This window comes from Buteo buteo, chromosome 7 (genome assembly GCF_964188355.1).
Source record: "Buteo buteo chromosome 7, bButBut1.hap1.1, whole genome shotgun sequence".
In the NCBI taxonomy this organism is placed as follows: domain Eukaryota; kingdom Metazoa; phylum Chordata; class Aves; order Accipitriformes; family Accipitridae; genus Buteo; species Buteo buteo.
In genome coordinates, this window is record NC_134177.1 from 24,005,413 (window position 1) to 24,030,074 (window position 24,662).

The window sequence follows — 24,662 nt, forward strand, 5'->3', positions numbered from 1 at the left end:
CTGAAAACAAGGGATAATATAATGCAGTTGCATAAATCCATTAAAAAGGCAATAGTATAACATTAAAATGCTAACACCATGAATTCTTTGTTGGTTTAAAATTCCTTGCTGTTCTGCCACTTCCTTTGTTTTTTTTATGCTACTGTTTTTTCTTGTAACTGAAAACATCAGATGACCAGGAGCAATGAATATGCAGCGGTGCTGCCTCCCAGGATGTGTAGCTGCAGCCTCTAAGCCCAGTGTTATGGCAGCAATCGGAATCCACGTGGCCAATTGTTTTGCAGACATAATGATGGTGTATTTATGTATTTCTAAACTTGTTTTTCAGGATCTGTGGCTGCCTGTGTATCATGAAGCTTGCTGCTTAACAACAGAAATAAAGCACTTGTCAGGCAGAAGCAATGCGTCAGTGCAAAATGGAATTTGCAATACTGAAGTTTACACGAGGCAACAACAAAATCTACTGTGCCATTCTGTTAGGCAACAAAGGTAATTTGTTATGCAACATAAAGAGGACTTGTGCATGATAGACGGCAGTGGCTCTTGGTTACAGGGCATTGACATCAACAAGCACATGCAGTGCACAGATATAAGAGAATTGCTATATAGCAGAGAATTCAAAAGCTGTGTTGTTATTACAGGATTTTTTTTCCAACTTAAAATCACAGAATAAACAAACACACTGAGACCGGTCCTGCAGTCCTTTATGGTCTGGGTAGGACCTTCATCCTTTCCTTTTGGGTTGGTCTGTGTCTTAGACTTGACCATCAGCCGAGGGGCCACAGGGTCACGGCTCACAAGTGTCATGCATTTCATGTGGCTCTGACACATTTGGCAGGTCTCCTGCCAGCCCACAGAATGACAAAGGAAGAGCGAGTGCAGGGGGAGAAGATACACTCATAATGCTGTTTACCGCTGCCCAGAAGTCCATGATGTCTAATCCCACATGCTCCACTGCTGCTGTTAGCATATACACTCCGAAAAGCCAGTTATCCTTCCTGTAGGGAGGCAATGGTCATACACCTATTTTGCAGATAAACTGCCAATAAGTGGGCTGCGTACAGAGCTGGAATTAGAGCCATGGCTTATAAAGCAGCGAGGTTCATCTGCTTTGCTGTATCTCCTTTCAAAACAAATCTACCTGCTGGTGTGATTGGGCCTTTTGTTTATGATGACTTAGGCTGCTCTCTGCTTCCAGAGCTAGGGCTAGACCCAAAGATCCTGTTTGCTGACATTCCAGTGCTGTCTCACAAATGCTTGTGTAACTCACTGTCGGGTATGTATTCTCCTAGCCCACACTGAATGTTTCCCTTGTCGTTCAGCTGGAAGAGACTGTCTGGGAGCAATCTCTTCCTGAGAGCTGCAAGGGAGAGTCTGGGCTTGAGCTTCACTGATAAATACATGCAGGAGAAATAAGGAATCAAGACTGCCGCACAGTGTGTAGAGGTAAAGGACTAAGCTGAAGTTGTGTTGGTAACCTTTGTCCTGGCAATCTGTGGGGTTGGTTCTGTTTCTTCAGTGTGCATATAATATTGTACCTTACATGTGATATTCTGGAATAGTCATAACCAAGCAAACAGTTTTATTCCATGACTGCTGTGTTAATCTGGAGTTAATGCTTGCTTTTTGCCTAAAACCACAGTCAAGCCTCGTTGGCCAGACCACGTTAGGGGAAGCTGCTCCTGCAGAAAAGTCAAAGACTCCCATTCCCATGTGTACTGTACCTTAAGCATCACTGTCAGTGGCAGGATGTTGGAGCTCTTCTGACTGTGCCAGTGGCTCAGCAAGGGCCTGATCTGTTTACTCCTACTCAAACAGAGGCCCAACTACTTAGCACAGTTATGACAGCAGTACAGTTAAGGGCAAACCACCTAGTTAGCCACCACCTTGGTCAAGCTGCTTTACCTCTTGGTGACTTAGGTTACATGGGAGTATGGTCACTATGAACTTACTCTCTGGTGCTTGAGGGTTTAACCAAACAGACTGAAATAGCAGCTTTTGTTTCACAGCTTTTCTTTAGCTTTAGTAATTTACGGTGTAATGTTAGGCATGATGCTCAGGCCAAGGTATTCAAACTAACATGTGATCGAGAAAAATTTTGCTTTTGGTGCCAGACAGGTACCTGTACTCCATTTCCAGACATGCCAGGCACCTGCCACTCAGCAGTGGCTTCCTTGCATTATAAGGCAGATGGGATTGTCTGGCCCTGTTTTTCTTGTGTATTTTTTTTTTCCACAGTCTCTTGAACAATAGGGATCTAGTCCTGATTTAGGAGCCACCATGATAGAAATACTTCATGATGACACTGTTTTGTTTTTTTTTTTAATTTAAGAAATGTTAATTTAATTACCAACTGAAACAATTAAATTAAGTCTAACCAAATGAATATTGCATCATAAGAAGCAGTAAGATTCCGTACTGTGAGGATAAGAAGCAAACAAACCAACCCTGCCTTTCATGCAGAAGATGCTATCTGGCATTTGCATACACATTGTATAGGTAATTAAAGCCATCCTTAATGTGCAGTGCTGTTATTACAGCCCTTGCTATTTTGTAGCAGTTGGTAGACCTTATAATGAACAAGTATAAAAATATCCCAGGGACTCTAGAAAGCGTTACAGCGACTTTGCAGACAATGACTGTCTTAAGTAAACCCCACAAGCATCCTTGCTTTTTCACAGGGAAACATCTTGTTAGCATCTCTCGGTATGAATGCCATTTTGCATCAAAAAAATGTTGATCGCGGAACAGTCTGGGCGCTGCGCACAGAAAGCTCACAGGTAAATAAGCCGGCTAGCTCTTTCTGCATTGCAAGTGCAGTGTGTTTTCAAATTCACGGTGCTGCTTGGCTGAGCCTCGGGTCATGGAAAGGTGAGCTGTTGTGCTAGACAGCCCCGTGTGAGCTGCCCTCCCAGAGGTACCGCGCTTGGCTGCGTGGTGCGGCAGAATTGTGCAGCAGTAGGTGATCCCGTGTCCGACGTGCTGGAGGGTTGTCTTTCCGCTTGAATGCAGCTACTTGCAAATGTTCTGCTGCTTCGTTCCTCTGCAGCCCTGCTTTCAGGACCATTTCAAGGTCAAGGCTGTCAACGGGGCTGTGAGTGCAATGCTTTCTCTCAGCCAGGGGTGATTATTTATGATATGCTTGTGCAGTACCTAGTGCACTGAAATGTTACTTTCCTCAGCACTTCCAACCTGCCTAGGAGCCACACAGTTTATGCGCCTTTCATGCATCTGTCAGTCCTGCTGCCAGTCCCCCAGGGTCCCCGAGTGGGCAGCTGGGCTACCCTAGCCTTTGGGGCTCTCGCCCCAGATACTCTTCACAGGGAGCAGCTAGAGTGATTGATGCTGGGGATTAAAGCCAACTTCTGGGGCTTCCTTCAGTCAGCCCTTCCCTTTTGCATAGGCAGCAAGCGAGGACCCACCTTCCAGCAGTGCCAGCACCCAGAAACACTTTTGGCAACCCTACCCATCCCCATGTCTCTCTGTCAGCACCTCTTTCTCCCTCATTTATTCCTTCATCTCCTGCACCTGTAGCAGAGGATGCCCCACCACTTTCTCAGCCCCCTTTGCCCTGTTCTGTGGAGTTCTGTATTCCCTTTCCAGCACTACTTGAGTCAGGCACAGCAAGATGAAGGAACAGCTCAGTAATCTTTAGCTGAATAAAGTATCACACACAGAACTACACAGAACTTGCATCGTTTCCATCAGCAGCTTACTAGAGTATGAATGAGTACAATTGTTCAAAAACCAAGTTAAGAAGGATTTTCACATTTAAGCATTTGGACTGAATGTTTGGACATGGGGGCAGATGGATGTGTGTTGTTGCATGGTTTTGGCCTCTACTTTACCATCTTCAAGGTACTGTATTAGTGTCAGGCTCAACTGGGTCAAGATGGTGGAATTTGCTCCTTGGGGGGAAGCTTGCCAACTGATTGCTCCCCATGTGGATGTTTTTTGTGCAAATGGCATATCTGTAGCGCTTTAAAGTCAGTGTTGTGCCCAAACTGCACCTAGATAAGCCTTTTCAAAATTCAGGAAATGTGTCCATGGCAGGATTTGATTTTAATGATTAAAAGAACCAGAAATTAATAGATATTCCTTTAATCTGCTTGCAACGGGCACTGTACCAGGTGAATGTCAGAGACAGGATGAGTGAGACTTTCAAGGACTGACAGGTGACCAACCAACTTTAGTTGACCAAATTGGTAGTTTTTATACTGTAATTGAAAGTGAGATTCAAAGCTGGTGTGTTAGAGGTATTTACTAAGTGCTAGGGCTCGATAAGTGCTGTTAGTAAGATGAAATTTTGAATTATGCACTTTGAAAGTCATAACAGGTCGAGTATCTAATGAAAAATTAAAGAATGAAATCAGTGGGAACAAGAGAGTTCCCAGCAGAGCAATAACCTGGTCCCTGAAAGCAGCCGGCCGCCTCTGCCAAGGCAGTTAGTGTGCTCTCTTCTCACAGCTGCTTGCATCTTCTCCTGAGACTGTGGTTTGGCTTAGTTTTCGTTTTGTTTGCTGTCAGCACAGGCTGATTTGAATATGGTCCGAGTAAAAACAGTTAAAATCTCAGGATCTGCCTCCAAGAGAGTTTCAGCTGTGTTTTCAGAAGCAGTTATGCACATTGCTGACAGTAAATGGTTCTCCACTAGTAGCCTGTCATCTCATAGCCTAATCTTACTTTCATACTTCACTTCTCAGCTATAGATCAAGAAACATTCGAAATCTGCTGCATTCATAATATGCAAAGATCACTTACTGAAAGGGAAATGTTTGGGAGTAACATGCCAGTTTTCCCCTGCATTTCCCTACCCAGGACTTGTGACTACCAGAAGGGACTGCAAACTGAGCAGGCCCTGGGGAGCAGTGGGCAGCTCTGCCTCTCAGCCTGCCGCCTCCTTCCCTTTGCTCGGCCTGGGTCGGCTCATGGTTTACTCTTAACAGTTCCTACAGGGCTGCTCATTACCTGGGGATTGCTGCTGTGCTGCTGCTTTATGTGAACAGTCGGTTTTGGCTGCCTTCTCTTCCCACAGTGTAAGCAAAATGCTGAGCACCCCCATTCCCCATTCACAGTTACCCCGTGCCAGGGCAGTAAGAGCTCCCAGTGGTATTATCAGACACTAGTCTTAGCACATCTTCCACTGTGTGTGTGTGTCTGTGTGTGTGAGGGGAGGGGTTCTGGTTTTGGGTTTTCTTGTAAGATTCCAGATCTTTAAAGTTATGTTAATAAAAGAAAATGTCAACCTTTAAAACAAAACACAACACACAAACAAAAAACCGCACCAAAACCCCAACTGTAGTCCTTACTAAAAAAGTAAAGAATTTAAATTAATAATATGTTATATAATGTAACTTTTGCCCTAATGGTTGCATGAAAAAAATTAGAAATGAGATGCAGCTGTAACCTAGCAGTTCAGGTGGAATAATTAATATGAAAAAGTCATACTTTTAAATTAATTTGCATGATTTTTAAATGCTAAGTATTAGCAATATCATCTCTTTAATGGCTAAATTCAAGACTAAGATACTGCTTTTTTCTCCAAATAATGTTATAACAATACATAAAAGTATGTTTAATACTGTTAGTTGATTAGAATTGGGCAAGCATGGACAAGCAAGAAATATGGAACAACACAAAACCAATTCCTTGTGGACTTTACAGGACCATCAGGAGTTTCTCACTGCTTGTCAGAAAACATGTAAATAGCTCCTGGCTCCCTTACTTGCTCAGACAGTGAGGCACGATCTTTTTCTGTAAGCCTTCTTCCAGGAAACTCACTCTTCTCAAGGTATGTAATGAGAGACGACAGTAAAAAGCAAAGGCAAGAAGAATAAAAGGCAATGCTAGATAATGACAAGAACACAAAGATCCTGGGAAGTGGTGAGAGGGAGTCATGGACTGTCAGGATCTGAAGAATGCTAAATACGCTGATAAGTGATGACTAGGTGAGATGAAACTGTGGTCAGGAGTATGTAAGTTAGGCCAGGCAGACAAACTGTCTGCAGCCTAAAAAATCCAACTATGGTAGTGAACGTTCAAAATAAGATTTGTTCAGAGCAAGGGCAAGAAACTGAGCAAGTCAGAGTTGTCTCTGCAGTACCTTAGTACTTATTTTTACCCTTTCAGGCAATGCTTAGGTGCCACAGCTGTGTTCAGTGCATGGGGAACAACCTTACTTGGAGACCATAATCTGCAGGGATGGCTGATGGCGGGTGGAAGAAGTATTAGCCATGCTCCGTGGGAGGAAATAAGAAGTTTGGGTTAAGGAGCTGGCTTAGGGACACTCAGTGAAGAATTAGAGCCAGCAGTGCCTTTGCTGCTGATTGTTCTCTGGGACTTTTAAGTTGACACATTGGCTCCCTTGGCATAGGTGATCATACTGGGGTGTCGAAAGGAAGTAGAGTCCTTTCAAAGCGTGGTTTAACCTACAGATAAAAGCTGCTGGTAAAATTATGTCAAAAGTCAGTCATGGAGAGCTATACCTAACTCAAAATCTGTCAATTCTGATACACATACAAACTCAAAAGCACCAGCACTCTCTGAGACTCACTGGTGGAAAACACTTCACAAGGTCCCGACTGAAACTATTTCTCCTAGTTGTTACTTCTCAGGTGCTTATAGGGTTTTCATCACATCTGCTGTTGATTTATATAGATATTAGGATAGGTGCCTGAATTTAGATTATTAAATGAGCACTTCCAGGTACAGAAGTGAGTACTGGCTCTTCCATTATGAAAGAAACCAACAGGATATATTCTTTTTCCTTTAAGAAGGCAGTTGTTAAGGAGAAGTCACAAGTATATTGGGAAAAGAAGCAAAAAACTCTGTTTTAGTCTGGATTAGTTCACTCATCCCATTTGTCTAGTGGGAAAGAAGCTTGCAACAGTGGAAAGGTGGGGGCAATGCAGAGAGCACCACAAGTGGGCAAGGGAAGGTGGTGTCTGTCTTCTTGTGGTGTGGGCTTATGCCGGATGAAATTTTGACTGAACTCTGGCTTTACTCTTTCAGTGACTCTGGGTGGAAGCTGCATGTACAGAGCACCCCAAAGCACTTCTCCCTATGTGAGGGTAATGTTACAGTATTGGTAACTGGTAGGCAGAGATGTTTGTTCAAGGGGAGGGGAGCCAGCACCCTGCAAGAAATGGCAAGGAAGCTACTGCTAGATGAATTTTGTTCTCTGTCGGTGGGGAGGGAGGGCTTTGCTCATTCCAGGGGACAGGGGGAGGGAAGAGCTCTGGCACTGGGGTTCCACAAAGCAAAACCATGAGCACAGGCTCCAGAGGAGCCTGGAAAAGGAAGCTCCAGGTGGAGGCTGTTTTGGGTTCCTTTGTTCTGTGACATTGGCTTTCCTGCCCTTCTCAGAGCCCTATTTGTCACCAGCACAGCTGTAGGAGAGGGTTTGGAGTTGCTATTGTTCATTCCAACCTATTGCCCATACCAAGCATTAAAAGAATGTCAGGCTTCAAAAAGATAATGTTGCCGCATTTTTAGTGTATATTGCAAATTTGTAGGTTTGAAAATTCTCATTAAACCTTTCTGCAAGTACTAAAATTTATAAGAGACCATTGACTCGGGTTCCTCTGCTGAAGAACACCATTCTTGCTGCTTATGACAGTCAATAAAACAGGAATATGAGGTTCAACTTGCCCTGTGGGATGTTCCAGGCCTCCTGCTAGGGCATTTTTTTGATTCAGGCTTTTCTTAGAAGCCATGTTTGCCTTTGGTCACAGTAATTGAGGCCACCCCTTCTGTGGGGACTGCTTACTGTCCTCTTTTTAGCTCTAACAGTTGCCTCTTGTCTCCTAGCAGACACCCCCTGGCCTTCCCACCAAATACAACCTGCAGCCCGCAGCAGCAGAGCTTTGTGCTCTACCACCTGATACATTGCCAGATGTGATGACTGGATTTGCACATCTGCGAACATTACACCTGAAGTCACAGGTTTTGACTTATTAAAACACCATCTCCCAAGTGGTGGCCCAAAACCTGGTGGCTGTGTTGCTGGTGAAGGCTGGCACAAGATGCTACTGTAGTGCAGAGGAGAGTGCTTTGAGTGAAGGTGTTTTGATGGCTAGAGTTTAGCAAGGTGTCTGTATCGGCTGTGGGCAGCTGGTTTCTGCTGGTGCCTGAAAAACGTGCAGCAGTACTGTGCTGGCTCAGGCAAGCCAGGGTATCCTCTGGTCTTGCAGGGGTGTGCCTGTGGGATGGCATGTGTCAGCCTAGGGGCTGACAAGGGGCTTCTGCATGAGTTTCTGTGGTGCCTACCACCACAGAAGGACCTGTGGCATGTGTGATGTTTGTGAGGAAGGCAGGCACGGTGGATGGACAGCTAGATGCACCACCATGAGACCTGGCTGGGAGGAGGAGGTGTGAGATGGCAAGGATGCAGTGCCCTCAGTTGCCCATGGCAGACCTGGGCCCTGCATCCCCCATCGGTGTCATGTATTGCCTGGTCCCTTCCTGCCAGTTCTTCCGGAGGAATTGGAGGCTGGCACGCAATGAACCATCAGATTTTATGGCAATAATCACCCTTCCTGAGGGAAGGAGATAAAGGGGGAGAGAGTGAGGAATAGCTGGGTAGCATTTAGCGTGACTCAATGGTTCACGGGCAAGTGCAAAGCCACGGCTGAAGAAATCACGCTTGTAAACTTTGGAGGCTGGTCTGCGCTCCTTCCCCGGGGCCGAAGGTAACTTGCCCTTCTGGGGCACCAGTGGGGCTGCGTATGCGATGGCATGCTGGCAGGCCTCTGCTGGGCTCCCTTTTGGCCTGGGGCGCTCTAGGCAGGCAGCAGTGTTTCAGAAAAGTGCTAATGCCTGGGGAAAAAAAAAAAAAGGAACTGGCCCGAAGCCCTTAGGGGGAGCAGGGTGTCGGGAGCCCTGCCGCAGCCCGGGATACCCCGTGTCAAGTAACCTTTTGGTCTAAACGTGACTTTGCTCCGGGGCCGGGCCGAGGAGGAGGAAGAGGAGGCGGAGGCGGCCGGTTGGCCCCGAGGTGGGACGGGCTGCCGGGCAGCCTGTGCCGGGGACGCCCAGTCGGTACGAGCCTGCGAGAGACGGGGTCCCCGCCAGCACAGCCGGGTAGGACAGCAGGTCTTGTTTCTTCTTTCTTTCATTTTTTACTCTTCCCCCGCCCCCTCCCAGGACTGAGAGGCCCGGGGAGCCTCGCCCGTTCGGGAGCCAGCCGGGCTGCGAGCGGCGGGGCGCGGCGGGCGGCTTCGCTTCCCGGCTGGGTTCTGTCCGCGGCCAGGGCGGGAGACGGCTTGGACTTTGCCGCTGAGGACTCCCTGGCAGAGGACGGCTGGGCCGGCGCCGTTCCGCGCCGAGGAAGAGCCCGGGCTGAGGGACCGGGACAGCCGGGTCTTCTGCCGCGGCAGCGCCCGGCCGGGTGTCGGCTTCTGCGGCGGGAGAGCCGGCTCTGGCTTACTGACAGCCGGCTCCTGGCTGGGTGGACTCCCGTGCGGTCCCCTCCCTCTCCCTGGCGCCTAGGGCTTTTTCATTTTGTGAGAAGCTCCCCTGTCCCGCTTTAGTGGATGCTGGTTGAGCGGCTTCCCGGCCCTTGGCGGTGGTGCGTCCCCAGGAGGTGAAACCCCCCTACCCCGGAGGTGCTTGTGGGGTCTCTTCCCCTTTGCGGGGGGGGAGGGGATGAGAAGAGGGGTTAAGGTTGAAAAAGATCAGGTGCTGCTGCATCACTGAACAAGCAGGAGAAAAAAAGAAAAGAAAAGAAAAGAAAAGAAAAGAAAAGAAAAGAAAAGAGAAAAGAAAGAACCAAAACCGCCGAGGAGACGTGGCTACAGAGGCTGATTGACCAGAAAGCAATGGGAACAGGGCCTCCAGTCGGGAAACTTTCAAACCCCAGGAAGGTCTGGCAGCTGCCGGGATTGGGGAAATGTGGCTGGCAGCACGTCTGAGGCTAACACCTCCTGCCTGCCAGCATGCGTCAAACCGTTTAGGGTGTTAATGGGAAGAATTCACCGATTAAACAACATTTCATCTTTTTTTCCTTGAATGTTTTCCACGTGCGCTGTCCTGAACAGTAACATCAATTTTTTTTAATGATGTAAAGCATTAATGTTGACTGTCTTCTGTAGGAAGGTGTTTTCCCTCGCTGTGATTCATCACCCTGTTTTTCTATTCCAATTAAGATGCTCCCTTGGCGCGCTGAGACAATCAGTGTCTCATCCTATGAGCTGGGCTCAGAATTACCAGCGAGTTTGTCCCTCAGATTGGATTCTGGGTAAATCAGAGGTATTTTCAGTTTCAGGCTACTGTATTTTACTGGCAATTGTAAAGTGGGGGAGGTTACTTGAGTCGACCTGTTAAAAGCATGAGCAGGCATGGGAGGGTCTGATAAGGGCAGAGCCTGGATCGTATATGCGTATGGGCACTTGGGTTTACTTTTTACAGACATGGCATGCTGTAAGAGAGCTCAGACAACTACTGAGCCACTGTGGGCTCTCCAGTGCCCTCAGATCAGAATCTATATTAAACATTTGAATGCAATGTTCCACTAATAGTTTTTGTACACTAAACACAAAGATCAGTGAGTTAATCTTTGAGGTTGTCAGGGTGATGCACAACATTCCCTGGTGACCTTAGTGCCTTTTGGCAATAGGAGTGGACAGGTACTTCAGAAGGGGAAGAAGTGGAGGAGGAACAGCTAACTACTTGCAATTCCCAAGCATGGGAAGAGTCTGGCAGTGCCGGGCTATGGCTCCTATTGTTGGGGCCTTCTGTGTCCTGGCGTAATTGGCTCATCTTTAGCAGTGGTAGCTTCAAGGGTCCCCAGAAATGGTGCGGAACAGACCTGATCACCAAACATATTATTTTGCAGAAAATTTTAAAGCGAAGCGTATTACTTTTGCCAACACTTGCAGTATTTATTTTTTTAAGTTTTGAAGACTTTTGATTGACAGCTTTGACTCAGCTGCAGACTGGCTTCCCTGGCTGGACTGTACCTCTCCAGCTGTGTCATCATCTCCCCTTTGGGTGATGTCACACTGCCTCATGGGAGATGTGCTCTGGCAGGTGCGTCCAGGGGGACTGAACCACAGCTCCAGTGAGGCACTGCTTCAAAACCAAGTTTTTTGTTGAAAAACAAAAAGCAGTAGATCTTAATGATTTAGAAATAAAATACTAGACAGAGTGACTGCTTTTAGTGGAAAGCTTGTTGTTTTTTTTTCCCTGGAGAAAGCCACAATTTTTGGTAGAAAAACATTGTGAAGGGAGTTTTTTGAGCAGTCTTGGGCAGCAGTTATTAAGATCCAGTCTTAACAGAGGGGTGAGAAATGAATGCAGTCAATCTTGTCCATTTCTCGCCTCGACAGCATCCATGAATGAAATGCTGACTGCCACTTCATCCTGGTGTGGCACTTTCTTCCCTAAGAGTAGGTGGCCTGTATAAATCTTTACGCTTTGCTCCAAAAGCCTGCAATGGTGTATGTGGTAATACTAGTCCCTTTCATGCCTTGGGTGGATTTTGTACTGTTTGTACACTAGTTGCCTAGTTCCTAGGCTAACAGAGCAGTGAGAGTCAGGTTTATTTTCTATGCTTTTTGAGGCATATATGGAAGATTTTAGGACCTGGGAGTTCTGCGGGGATGCTGTGTGCTGTACCAAGTGCTGTTTTGAGGAACAAACGTCATGAGCAGGCTCTAAACTTTATGACCGTGGATGCCATGTTCTGAATAGTGGATTTTATTTTCTGCCTTGTGTAATATTTCTCTAACTTAGTGGTGAATTTTAGCAGAACTTTACTGGCCTATGTTGTAGGAATCACACTGAACTCTGACAAACAGTGTGACTGAGAACCTTCCTCTGCAACATCTGAGTATGAGCAGTGCTGGAAACAGGATCCTTGGCGAAAATGAACCTTGTCTCTAAACCACTGTGGCTTTTCTAATGAGATCAGTTTGCCACCTGCATCTCTCTGGGATGTGACTTCATTTTAGAGATACTGTAAATGTATAAACAACCTTCTGGCCTTCCTTACTTCCATCTTTTGCTTTATTCTCCATTTCCTTCTCTTCCTCTTCATCCTCTCTCACAGTCCTGTGTCCTTGCAGACATTCTTTATTGCTGGCTTGAGACATGTTACCAATTGACCATTGTTTCACAGCTGTTTCAAAGAGGAGGAAAGAGCTTGCGCGGTGAGATGGATAGCCTTCAGAATTTAATGAGCACCCCCTAAATATCACAATCAGCTAAACTCTGATTTTTTTTGAAGGCATCACAGTACCCTGGTTCTTACCCTCCGACTCCTGAGCATTTGTGGTGGCTCAGCAGAGCTCAGTGGTGGAACCCCTGGGTGTATACATTGAATCAGCTTCTCCATTTCATGAAGAGAATGGACTTAATAGTAAAGAGTTGTGAACAGTGAGACCAGAATTCCCCAGTGACACTGTGATCCACGAACTCAATTACCCTTGACAGGGTAATGTTGTGAGAGATATGTTTATTATTATTTTTCATGGAAGTTTCTCAGATATAAGGAATTAGTGTTCAAGGCCTGGATAGTTGGGATTATATTTTTTATTAATTTTAATCAGTCAAAACAACCTTGGCACTGAAGCTTCTGTGGGAAGGCTGTTTGTGAACTATTAATTATTTTCAGTCTCCTTGGCGTAATGTGAAGGATTATTAACATAACCAGTCTTGCAGGTGATGATAAATTCAACAAGCATTACTTCGACTTTTTAAAGAGGTTGGTTTTCATTACTATTAATCTTTCACATGGATGCCCTCTTCCAGCTGACACAAATTCCTTTTAGAGCTGACCTAAACCTTGTAATTTGCCAGGAGTTTAGGATAGCTTTTTATTTAAAATACAATTTCCCCCCTTACTTAACGTAGTGACCAAAACCAGGGCTTTCATTTCGTCTTGTAGAAAGCAAAACATCATGACATTATCATGTCATGATAAAACACCATGATATTGCAAAGTTACCTTACATTAAATTCTGTGTCTTACCAATCCATTTTAAGAGGAAGAACAGGTCTGTTAAATTACAGGATAATTTTTGTCTTCTCCTTCAATTAAACACCTTCGCTCACCAATATGGCCAGAAGGAAAATTGTTTTCAATTGTTCCTATATATTTACTTTCAATATTGAGTGCAGCAGCCTGAATCACAGAGGCCAGACTGAGAATGGACTTAATGTTGGTGAAGAGGATATGTTGATTTTGATTTTGGACCAGTTTGCACTTCTGATCTACCTACAGCCTCCTTTGTCGGCTTACTCACAGCTCTGACATAGTATTGTCAGCATAAATGTAAGCATTAAATTGCTTTTGTGGCTTTGATGGACATTTGTTTTGGTGACTATATATTAGTTTCTTGCTGGAACTAGTATCCAGGTTGAAATGAAAGACCAGCGATGTAATCTTACTCATTTTACTGCCTCCATTGCATGTATTCAGGTAATTTCCAAGTGTGCATTTGCTGTGTGGTACCACACTGTATTGACTACTATGGTGTCCCGTGGGTTCAATGGCTTTTGAAAATGGAGCAATAAAACATAAATTCATGAGAAAGTAACATAATAATGTGAATACCTATCTATTATATTGACTGAAATGTATGTGTGAGAAAAGTTAGCCTTCTAATAGTCTAAATACAGACCTACTTGTGAGTATCTGTAGGAAAGAAAAAAAATAGTCATGCCTGCCCCCATATTATTTTTATTAATAGTAAATATCTTTATCTTTTCCCTCAGTGAGCAGGTGTGGTGTTGGTATATCTGTAGTTAAGGGAAATTAATCTGTTCTTGTTTTAGTTACTTGCTTGTTCTGGGGCATCAGATGAATGAGGGTCACTTCATATGGTTAGAAGTACTCAGGTTGTTTTACAATGAGAGCACTACTCTTCTGATGAAAACATACGTTTCAGTATCCCACCATTACATCCCTTTTATCAGTGACTTACTGAACTTTCCCTAGTCTAAACAGAGCTTTGGTGCTGCTATTTGTATTAGTTGTTTTCATTGTAGACACAATTTTTTTTTAGTTCCACTGAAATGTGCCCTGTGGTGTTCTTCTGATACAGATGGCTTTGTGGAGCTTGACATAAGCGGTCATGAAAAACATTGTTTACTCTAAGCTGAACTTAAACGCAGCCTTAGCGCTCAGAGCACAGAGTGCAGGGCATACTGTACAAGCCGTGATGACACACGTCATTTCCACATGTCCCTAAGTCTTTTTGCTTCCAATTAGATAGACAGAAATGTGTAGCAATGTAAATAATTGCTTATATCCCTCTTTTCTGCACGCCTCCACAATCAAAATGCTGCAGACAAGTAAATATGAAAAAGGAATGTCTATTCTTGTCTTGACTTTTAACTCAAGTAACATTTCAATGGCAAAGAAATTTTTATCCTGCCATTCATCTTTTGTGACGTGGTCCAGCAATTAGTGGTGTAAACTATATTTAAAAATACCAATTACAGAGAACAAAGATGGCCAAGAGAAGCTGTTACTGTCAGTACACATTACAGGGCTCCTTCAGGAGTACAGGTGATATCAGAAGTCAGCAAAGTGTCCTCTCAATTTTGTTTCATAAAATACAGATTCAGATTAATTTCCTTTGCCCTATAACTAAGCTCTCAAAGTGATGGTAGTTTTCTCAGAAGGGCTCAAACCTTAGTTAATACTGTAGGGAACTTTCTTTTACTTGCCTGCTTTTTTTCAGATTTTTCAGCTGCATGTTTTACTTAGAGGATTTGCGTTCTGGTTTTGGTGAGTGAGATGGGAACACGGAAATCCCATTTTTCATGTTCCCCAGCTGCACAGTTTCACCTGTGTTGGTAGGGATTTCCTGTCTTAGAAGATTAATTAGAGTTGGGTAACGCTTCAGTTCCTCTAAAATAAATGTTTTTCCTTTCCTGTATGGCAAGGGAGATTGCAATCTTCTGAGGCTGTAAACCTGTTCATACCTACCAATAAAGCAGTTGGTACTATTTAGAGATATCTAACTGCCTGGTTTCAATTCTGTTCTGTTACATGGATGTAAATCTGAGTAGCTGCTGTGGCTTCCTTTATGACTTTTAGAGGTTGTTGTCCTTGTAGCCAGAGTTTTTCATGGAGCTAGAAGTTTGCCTCTCGCTCTCATTATGTCTTCTTTCCAAGTCAAAAGTCGCTATCTGTATTTTACTGCATCTCAGAATACGACTGCCCTGGTTGACTTCAAAACTTTAATTTGGCAAGTGTGCAAAAGTGGTTTCTACCATAGCTGCCTGGTTTGGATTGCCCTAAGTATTCATGTGGAAAGAGTTTTCACTCATTTTATTTCTTTTTTTTTTTCATTTTCTTTTTTCTTTCACCTCTGTTCAGCTAGTTGAATGGCTAGCACTTCTGCCTCACCCAGTTAGCTCCAAAAAGTTAGTTCCAAAAGTCAGAGTGTGAGGAAGTGGCCTTTTTCCTAATGAATTTTGCCTCCAACAATTTTTCTCATCCATGTCTACTGCATTAAATTGGCACATTTCTTACCTTGTTACGAAGTATATTTGAACATAGCTTGCTTAGGAGAGCTAGATTCTGGCTTTGTACTCATTTTGTAGGGTGTCATCGGATGTGTGGTACCATTTGGTTTGAATATTGACATTTGGGTGCACATGCACCGCTTGTCCTTGTCCTCTAGAGATGCACTGTCAGAACCGCAATACAGTTTAGCCTTGCTGTACGAATGTCTGAGGAAGCTGAAGGAGCTGGTAGTGCCTGTGTTCCTGTAAGACTGTCTGCCTTTCATAGCAGGGTGAAGGCGTAACGTATAAAGAAGGCAGTGCCAAAGCCTTCTGATCCAAAACAGGACCTAGCAGACGGATGAGACGCCCCGCCCGCAAATTGAAGCAGCAGGGACATATGCTGGGCTTGTTTTCTGAAGCATGTCATTGTGATAAGTGAGCCAGGAAGAAGACTTTTTCTACATGGTTCTGCCCGAAGCTCAGTTGTCTGCCTTTGCTAGCCTGAGCATCACAGAGACGCTTGGCTTCTCAGGCAGTGGTCGGTGGCAGAGGTGCTGCGGCCAGCCAGCGCTCAGGCTGCAGACCAGAAGTACTTTCTCACTCTGAAGCTCTACAGATTGTGAAACCACACTGTAGTTATGGAAGCACATGGCACACACGGGATTTTCCTGTTCACCTTTAAGATACAAGCAAGTGTAACTCCCATTATTGAATATTGTTACTACAGTTCTTTTGAGGCAGTTATGGGGAGGCATAAGCAGGTTGGTTAAGATAAAATAACTGAACCAGAACCTGCAGCAAGGCTGATGAGTTCAGATGGGCCCTGAGAAGGCAGCCCCATCCCTTGGGATTTCTGGCACGGTTGTGTAGTTATGGTTTCTGCATACTTCCTAGAACTAAAATATTAAAAATAATCCTAGGCAGTTTAAGCTGCATCTCTTACTGGCTTCTGCCAGTGTAGTTTGTTCACTTTGCTTTAAACTGGGAACACTCAGGACAGATAACACCATAGTTTCAAGCAGTCTTAGGTTTTGCTGTTTGTTTTGGTTTTTTTTCCTCCTGTGCTTTTCATTAATGGCTTGTTTGGGGGAGGCAAGATGGGAAGGTCTTTTCATAGCTGGGAGTTGCTAGAACTCCAAAATGCCAGAACTTGGTGCATTGCATCTCTGAATCCAACATGCGGTTACAAGTGAACATGAAGTCAAGATGCAGTAGGATGGGAAGAGTGGAGAGACAAGGGACAAGAAGAAATAGGAGGAGGAAAAAAAATAAAGGGGCCAGTGTATCATCCAAAATGAATAGGAGAATGTGGAGAGAAGGAGTTCATGAGGGACATGGATATTTTTCATCTTGTTCCTGATTTAGGCACAAGCTATAAAAATACATGTATTCATATATCGCTCGTATGACTTGCTTTGAAGGCTAGTAAGATTTTCCATGAATAAAACTATTCCTCTCTCTGACCTGCCATACTCAATCTTTTAAAATAGTTACAATTTAGCAGCAACTCTAAGAAGATATTTGAACTGGTCTCCTGATTCCACCCTAGCACCTGGAACCAACACACCAATCAGTGATTAACAAAAGCTGTAAGAAACAAGCAGCTTAGTCTGCATATGCCATGGACACATAACTTATTGGAGATGGCAGGGCAGCTGAATGAGATGTTGTCCCATTATATTTTCAATAAATCTCATCAAACCCAGATCTAGCATTGTTGATTTGAGACTACTGTCAATTTGGGATTAAGAAAGAAAAGAATTCTTAACAAACACTTAAAAAATACTGTTCAAGAAATGTAATATTTCTCCCCCTCCTGCTCTATGTCTAGGTGGGATTTTGGCCACAAACCAGACTTTTGTGTGGTTTTTCCACCTTGTACTTCATTGTCTCATACAGTTTTAAGGAGTTAGACTAAAAGATGTCGGCTCAGCTAGAGAGCATTTTTTTGATCTGATGTAACAAAAATCATTTGGTACTGATTTTAAAACTCACACTGACAGAAATAGGAAAAATAACTTGACAAATGACAGGCCTCTGCCAAATACCTTTGAAAAGGTTACACTCAGCTGGCCAGTTTGGAGAAACACTGTGGAAAGAAATTGAGTTAAGCTAGTTCTTTAATAAATCTCCCCTTAATATCATTACAGTGTACATCAGATAGGAAAAACTGAAGGGAAGAAGGTGAATTTGAAACCTTGGAAAATCATAGTCAAATGGATGGAAAGGCTATAAACAGATGGGATGAATTGGAAAAGGGCAAAATGTACAGAACCTGACATGCACTGAGCACAGACTGATTTGGAAAGATGGTTGAACTCAGCAGGATTGCTCGCGTGTGTAAGGTTACGTGTGTGGGTGTGTGCAATCGATCACTACAGACCCAGAGTGCGAAACAAATTGTGATTTTCTGTGCATTAAAAAGGCAGATTGCTAATTAAGATACTCGGTATCTCAGTATCTGTCAAAGAACTTGAATGAAGCAACTGCAGTAATGCAGAACTGGCAATGAACTTGATATACAGGCATTCATTTGCAGTCTTCTGACTTCAGTAGCCTTAAATCTAATCCTAATGTGTTTGTGTGCCATCATTTGCTAAGCGCAAAGCACTTGGCTAATATGCAGATTAGTTGCTTGCTACTGATTGAATCGCTCATGTGTATCAGCTACAATATCATATTCCCATCAGTATGAAATGCAGGTAGAAGAGAGAACTCATTTTTAGTGTAAAGACTGGGAGGAGCAACCTTACGATAGCAGAGGTTTCTGATAGTCTGCAGGCAGCACCACAGGTGCACCTAGTATGCAGGAGAATTTGCATGTGCTCTCTGAATATGTGTGCTTGAATGTTATGTTAAGAGTTATCTTAGTGGAGGTGTGATTATTCAGAGTTTGCCCAGAAGGATTTATTTCAAAATGCTTTGTTTCAGGTAAGATGTTTATCATGGGACTGGTTTGTCCTTTTAAACTACACTAGAAAAGCACCTTTCAGGTATATCTTAGCAGGGTGTGGAAAAACGGTATTTTGCTATTACAGTATTCAGCATGCTTACAGTGCTGGAAGGGGCAGGCTCCTGGAGGAGTTGCTGTAGTGAGAAACACAAAGCATCTTTTGTTGAGTCTCCCTGCATTATTATTCTAATTCAGGGGTTACACAGTGCAGCAGCCCAACTTCTTTATCAGATGCTAATTAGGGTCTGTTCATATTTTTTCATCTTTTGAGGGAGGTTATCACCTGATCTTTAACTGCTTGAAATAATCAGGTTTTTAATAGAGTTCATATGGCCAAGCCACTGTAGAACTGCATTTCTATTCCCTCAGCTGTCATTCTAGGGGAAGGAGAGAAAATAACAAAAGAAAATCTTGCTCAGTTTTTCAAGGTATGTTTATGGTAAATGATAATTTAGCTGAGCATCATCAATTCTTAGGTTAGTGTAAAATGATTAAGCCACAAAATATAATGGCATATTCTTTGATAGAAGACCTGACATCCTGTAGCAGGACCTAATTTTCCATATCTGTGTGTGTTTCTTTCTAAATATATCTGTGAAAAAATGGTAGTTTGAGATGTGACAAAGATTAGAAGAGATAAAGTACGCATCTCTCTAATACTTTACTCAAGACTTTTTCTCAAAGGAATATTTAGCATTAGAGTCAAGATTTAAAGGTTATGTACACATTTTTAAGTTAAATTATTAAAGGAAAGCATTAGTGTTAAATTATAGTGTTTTAATAGGTTATTTTGATATGTTTTATGAAGGAATTGGCATAGGGTGGTTTTTAAGTTTACAGGTGGTATTTCACAAATAGAGACTTTTTTCACTACAGTGTGGAGAAGATTTCTTTTTCTATATTGTGGCCATTCTAGGTATTGGATCCATTTGTTGTTTATGGTGCTTGAGAACAAAGATGGTATTTTCAAGGTGGATGACAGCTGATACTTGATACTTTTTGCTGTTGTGAAACACCCCTCTAGTCCACACTACAATTGATTGACCCTACCTGAAAGTTGTACTTCGCAAAAGAAATTTTAAATATAGTTTAATGACAAGGTAAGGATGTGTTTGAAGTTTCAGTTTAAATGGTTCTGTGTTTGTACCAGTTGTATGGTGGCATTAGAAATGCTGTTGGATTTGTGTGGGATAGTTAAAGGCAGTGTGCTCTTGTTTAACAGCATTACATCACTGCTTTGCTTTAGCAGCTTGCTGTAGTTTAAGATATGGATCAGTGCAGCTGAAATAGGCTTGCCAAAGTCCTCTGCTCGAAGCTCTGTGAGTTAGCGTACAGTAGTAAGGATACAGATCTATGGGTAGACACATATGTAAACATTTCCATATGGCAAATGCGTATGGCCTCTCATTACCACCCAGTCTTGGCCTTCTGGAGTCATCATTATCTGCCGGATAATGAGTCTGCTCCCAGCTCCCTGGCGGGATGTGGTGTACAGGACTCGTGCAAAGAGGGCTAGGACGCTCTGAGGCTGCACAGGGGTTGCTGTGGTCCTGCCAGTCACTGCTTTATAAAAAGATGATGATGGATGTCAGGCAGCGGTCTGTAATTTCTTGGATGTATTCAAAGATGGAAGGTCACATTGCTGTGAAGTTGCAGGGAGGTGTGGATCGTATACATCTGTACGTGTGTGCAATGTGCACACCTATAAGCCCCCTCAGGAAAGCCCCTCTTCTCTCTGTCTGCACTAACGCATCCTGCTGCTGGTGCCGAGGCTGTGGCAGACACCTGCCTCTTCCCTGGGGCCCTGTAGAGATGTCTTTGGGCAAGAGCTGGGGGTCGTGCTTCTTGTTTGCTGCTGGTGGTGGGTGGAGAGGGAAAAGGAGAGTGCAAATGCATTTTTTTTGCTGTCATCACAGTCCTCCCTGTATAGGGAGTTTATACCTGAGCTTTGGTGCCCTCAGTGCCCTGACTGAAAAATAATCAGCTTTTCAGTTGAATATAATTTCCTGAATAGTCTAGAAAGCACTGGTCTTTCTGAGTCCACTTAGCCCTTGCAGTAATGTTCTTAGAAGTCTGGAAATCAGTAGTTTTATTAGTCTTTCATCAAAAAAACCCCAAACCAAAACCCCAAAAAGAAAAAGGCTATTTCACAGTATAAAGAAGAACTAAGAATGCAGTGAGTTACTCTTTCTTAGGAAAGCAGCAGTGGCTAGCCAAAGCTATCTCCAAAGGTGTTTGCAGATGGTTTGGTCTTTCTAATAGTTCCTCTTCTGAGGGGGGAACTAAAAGCAGCAGGGAAGTAGCATTCAAAAACCTTTCTTCAAAACACTCTTTACTGAGTGAGCACTGGCATTCTTGTGATAGCTGTAATGCAATCATTAACTCATTGCTGCACTGCTGGAAACAGTTTTCTGAGCAGGACAGGCTCATTCTGGCATAGTTTTTGCTTTGTGCCTGTCCTGATCAGCCCAGACATAAAAATAGGCCCATATCAGTTACTGAGGTGTGCACGATAGTTTTCATGTTATTGTGATCTGATTTTGCCATGGTGGCCCCAATTTCTGTTTCCCTATGCTTTATTTTCTTTGAACAGTCAGTGATACCGGTGCTGCAGTTATCATACAGAGGTGGAAAGCCTACTAAGAGCTGGGGGCCTTGGGGTTGGGAGCTGTGATACTCACTACTGCTAACCCATTACTTCTTATCCAGCTGTGGGAGATGAGGCAAAAAAGGCTGCTGCTGTAAGCAGGGGGAAAGAGAGGGCTTGGAGGAGGTTGTTCTCTGGTATTTCTGCTTTCCATATATTGCCCAAACAGGAGCACATTTCTTACTAGTTGCAGTTTGTATCTGGGAGCAGTCTTGTTGCAGATCAATAATGAAGCCCAGGGAAACTGATTTCACTTTAAGACAGTCTTTCAAAAAGTTGTGTTGGAACCAAACAATCAGTAAACATCAAAACAGGTTATTAATCTCCTGTTCTTTGGATGTTCTTATGTCTTGTTATGCCAGAAGACTCTATGTGCACCATTGATTATGAACTCCTATCAAAACCACATGAAAACCCAGTGTTAGTTTGCTGTATGTTCAGCTTGGAAGAACAGTTGAGCTTTTTCTTTCCAAGCATCTTTGTGTACTGAGAAAGATTTTTTTAATTTTTTTTTTTTCCCCAGGATCAGTGAGACCCTTTTTTCTAAGTAATGTTTAGCGCTGCTGGTGTCATGTCCTCAGCTGGGCTGCAAGTTTAATTGCCAGGAAAACAATTCACTTATGCAAAGGAGAACAATCCAACTTGCCCCACAACTCTCAGCCCTGTGCAGCTAACAGACATTAAAAGAAGTAATTTATACTTGAAAAAAATTACAGAAAATGCATGACTTTACCTTACTACTTAACAGCTCTGTTCAAAGTTTTTGCCCAAGCACTTTTCAGAGTGGAATTTGGTATTGTTTCCTGGGAGTTCCTCAGATACTTGACCCTAGGGTCAGTCTATCATACAGAAAACCCTTTGGGAAAGTACAAATTCCAGTCGAAAATCCCAGAAATTTCCTTGGGCAGTCCTCCTTTGGGACTAATGGTTCTCAGTCTCATGGAGGTGATTTGAGAGCCCATCTTCATCCCAGTGATGTTTTAGCTTTTAAGCATGTCCCCTTTTGGTTAGTTGGCTCAGAACTGAATTTGCCTCTGTTGTGGAGTGTCATAGACAGTAAAGGAAAAGGAATTACTGGCATATGCTGTGCAAACAGTGTGCATGCCTAAAGCAATACTAAATTCCAAGGGGATTTCCTCTACCAGACTGAAAAAGGACTGTGGCTTCCCAACACTGTGCTCTCACACCCTTGGGAAAAATTATGTGAAAATACATAATCTCAAAATTGGGAAGGGGGGAAATATTGTTGGACAATTCATGATGGGAAGCCAGGAGTTCACATAGAACATCCTTGGTGATATAAGAAGGACCCAGCTTGTTTCTGTTTGGAATTTGTCATTTGTCCTTAAATGTATTATCAGAACTGTAATATTGTTGGGACATCAAGTTACCCCATTGCATAGGCTATAAGGCCAATCAAAGACGTTCAGAGAAGGACATCTCTTAGTAAGGCTTCATTAGGTAAGTTTTCAGGGGTTTTAAAATCTATATTGGGAGGCAGGGGAGGAGGAAGATTCCAGTCAGTGATTAGTAGGAAATGCTTCATTAATATTAAGCTTTAGGTGCAGAAGAACTGAGGATGTTGTTTTTCCATTATCACAGAGGGAAGCAACACCAGTTAAGCCAAGGCCTGCAGCAGAAACATTTACTGGAAGTGTTTACGTGTTACTTAATACCTTGACATGCATAATTCAACTTGTGTAATGTCAGCCGGGGTGGAGCAGGGAGGAATGGCTTTGCAGAAGAATTTGTTTGCTCCTCATGGAATATTTTCCTGAGCATAGCTACCTTCTTTGGCAATGAGGTACATTCCGGGAATAAAAAAATGCTCTTCAGCCACATTTTTATGAACTTCTGGAATATGTTCTCTTGTAAAGGTGACCTAACCTTGTCCAGATGGCTAGCCCTTCTCAGAGCAGTGATACCCTGTCAGTCTTTCTTCACTGTAGAGCAGAATTGCAACAAAAGCCCCCTATAAGCCCCTTCCAAGCAGGAGAGCTACGCACTAAGTGGTGGAGCCATTTACGTGGATGCGCTTCTCATACTGGAAATGAAACCCCGCTTTCCCTCTCAAAAGGCGTACGCAGCAAGCGCTCTCTCCTGAGCAAACCGCTTAAGCATGTGCGTCAGTTTTCCTGATGTGTCTAAAGGACTTTCTGAACTGCAGCCAAATGGGCTGCATGTTGGGAAAAAGGCAAGAAGAGTTTCTCTGCTCAAATTATCAATGTCATGGTGATACAGTGGACGAGATGGGAAGGAGAAATAGATTGGGAAGCGTGAAGTTTTAAGCTGGCATCTCTCTGCTTCCCTCCGTGTTTATGTAGCATAATTTAATGATTCACCTGCTGAATGATTTGTTTCGCGGACAAAGCTGTGATAAATAGAGACTTGGCATCATTTGCATAGTTGCTTAATCTAAAGGCGTATGAGTCATATAAATGAAGCTTTCAGACTTGTTGTGATATATTGCCAGACAGAGTGGGGGAAACACACAGATATTTTGATTTGGTTAATCAATACCTGGAAACATTGTTGTAAAAAGCCATTTAGCACAAAGCCTGGAGTTTCCAAAATAGTAAGGCAGGCTTAATTTGTTAGTTTTGAAAGTAATAATAATACACTTTTCCTCTTATGCCACAGAGTCTTTTTTTTTTTTTATGGCATATAGCCAGATTTAGTAATGTTAGCTATTGAGGACTGAAAATAAAGATGATGCATATGTACCTCGAAGAAACTGTCTAAAATGTAATTCCTAGAAATAAAATGAGTCTTCCTGATTTGGGATGACTGGATTGTCTAGCAACAAAAGGTTGTGCAGAGTATTGCTTCAAAACATGTACTGGCATTTTAGGAGTATTCCCAAAATCTCTCCTGCGTTGGTTGTGCAGTGCCTGTTAATAACACTTTGTGGGTGCTGTTCTGAAATGTGTCAGAGTGCTGGTTTTTCTGAGGGTGGGACTCATGGCTCCTGATCACGGGAATTTAGATTGATAGAACTGTGAGATGAAAGTGTTTCTGTTTGTTACATCAGAGCACTGAATATGCTTGCTTCTCACTGATTTCAGTGTGTCTTAGTGACTCTGTTTGCACTGATCTTAGCGTAGAAGAGCAGTTTTATAGCAAAATAAACATTGATATGGGTAGATGCTCATGAATTAGTATTAGAGAGGTTTCTAGACACTTGAAACATCCTTAATAAGAAATCTATAAATGCCTTGTGAGTGCCTATCTGGTAGATATATGTATTTTTGATAGTCCTTTTAAAAATAGAAACTCATAAGTATTATTAAAATTGTAACATTCACCAGAGGGAAGAAGTTCAAATCTGAGATTTTAAATGGGGATTCAAAGTAATAATCCATTTGTAGCTAAGAATTTATATTTGTAGAGAAATGATGTTGCATGTAGTATTTGTTATTTTTCCAGTGCTTACTGATTTTTTAAATTTCACATAAACTTTTTCATTCTGCCCTGATATGTAGGTGTAGATAGATACAGATGTACTAGCTTTCTAGTAGTGTGTAATAATCAAGGAGGTTGAAGTGATGATGTTTTTCCATGGACTAGTGAAATGTTAATGCAGTACCTGTGTTTTATGGTAGC

The 24,662-nt window shown here is 43.1% G+C and overlaps 1 protein-coding gene across 4 annotated transcripts in view; it reads left to right on the forward strand.

Moving 5' to 3' along the window:
* The first annotated feature begins 342 nt into the window (after positions 1 to 342).
* PIK3CB (phosphatidylinositol-4,5-bisphosphate 3-kinase catalytic subunit beta) overlaps positions 343 to 24,662 on the forward strand; it is a 116,966-nt gene continuing 92,646 nt past the window's right edge. For 2 of the 4 annotated variants that reach the window (XM_075031911.1, XM_075031914.1), the window contains exon 1: positions 8,811 to 9,081. The gene's annotated coding sequence lies outside the window, so the exon portion shown is untranslated. Of the gene's footprint in view, positions 490 to 8,810; positions 9,094 to 24,662 lie in introns of those variants that run through there. The other 2 variants (XM_075031915.1, XM_075031913.1) reach the window with 2 other exon arrangements.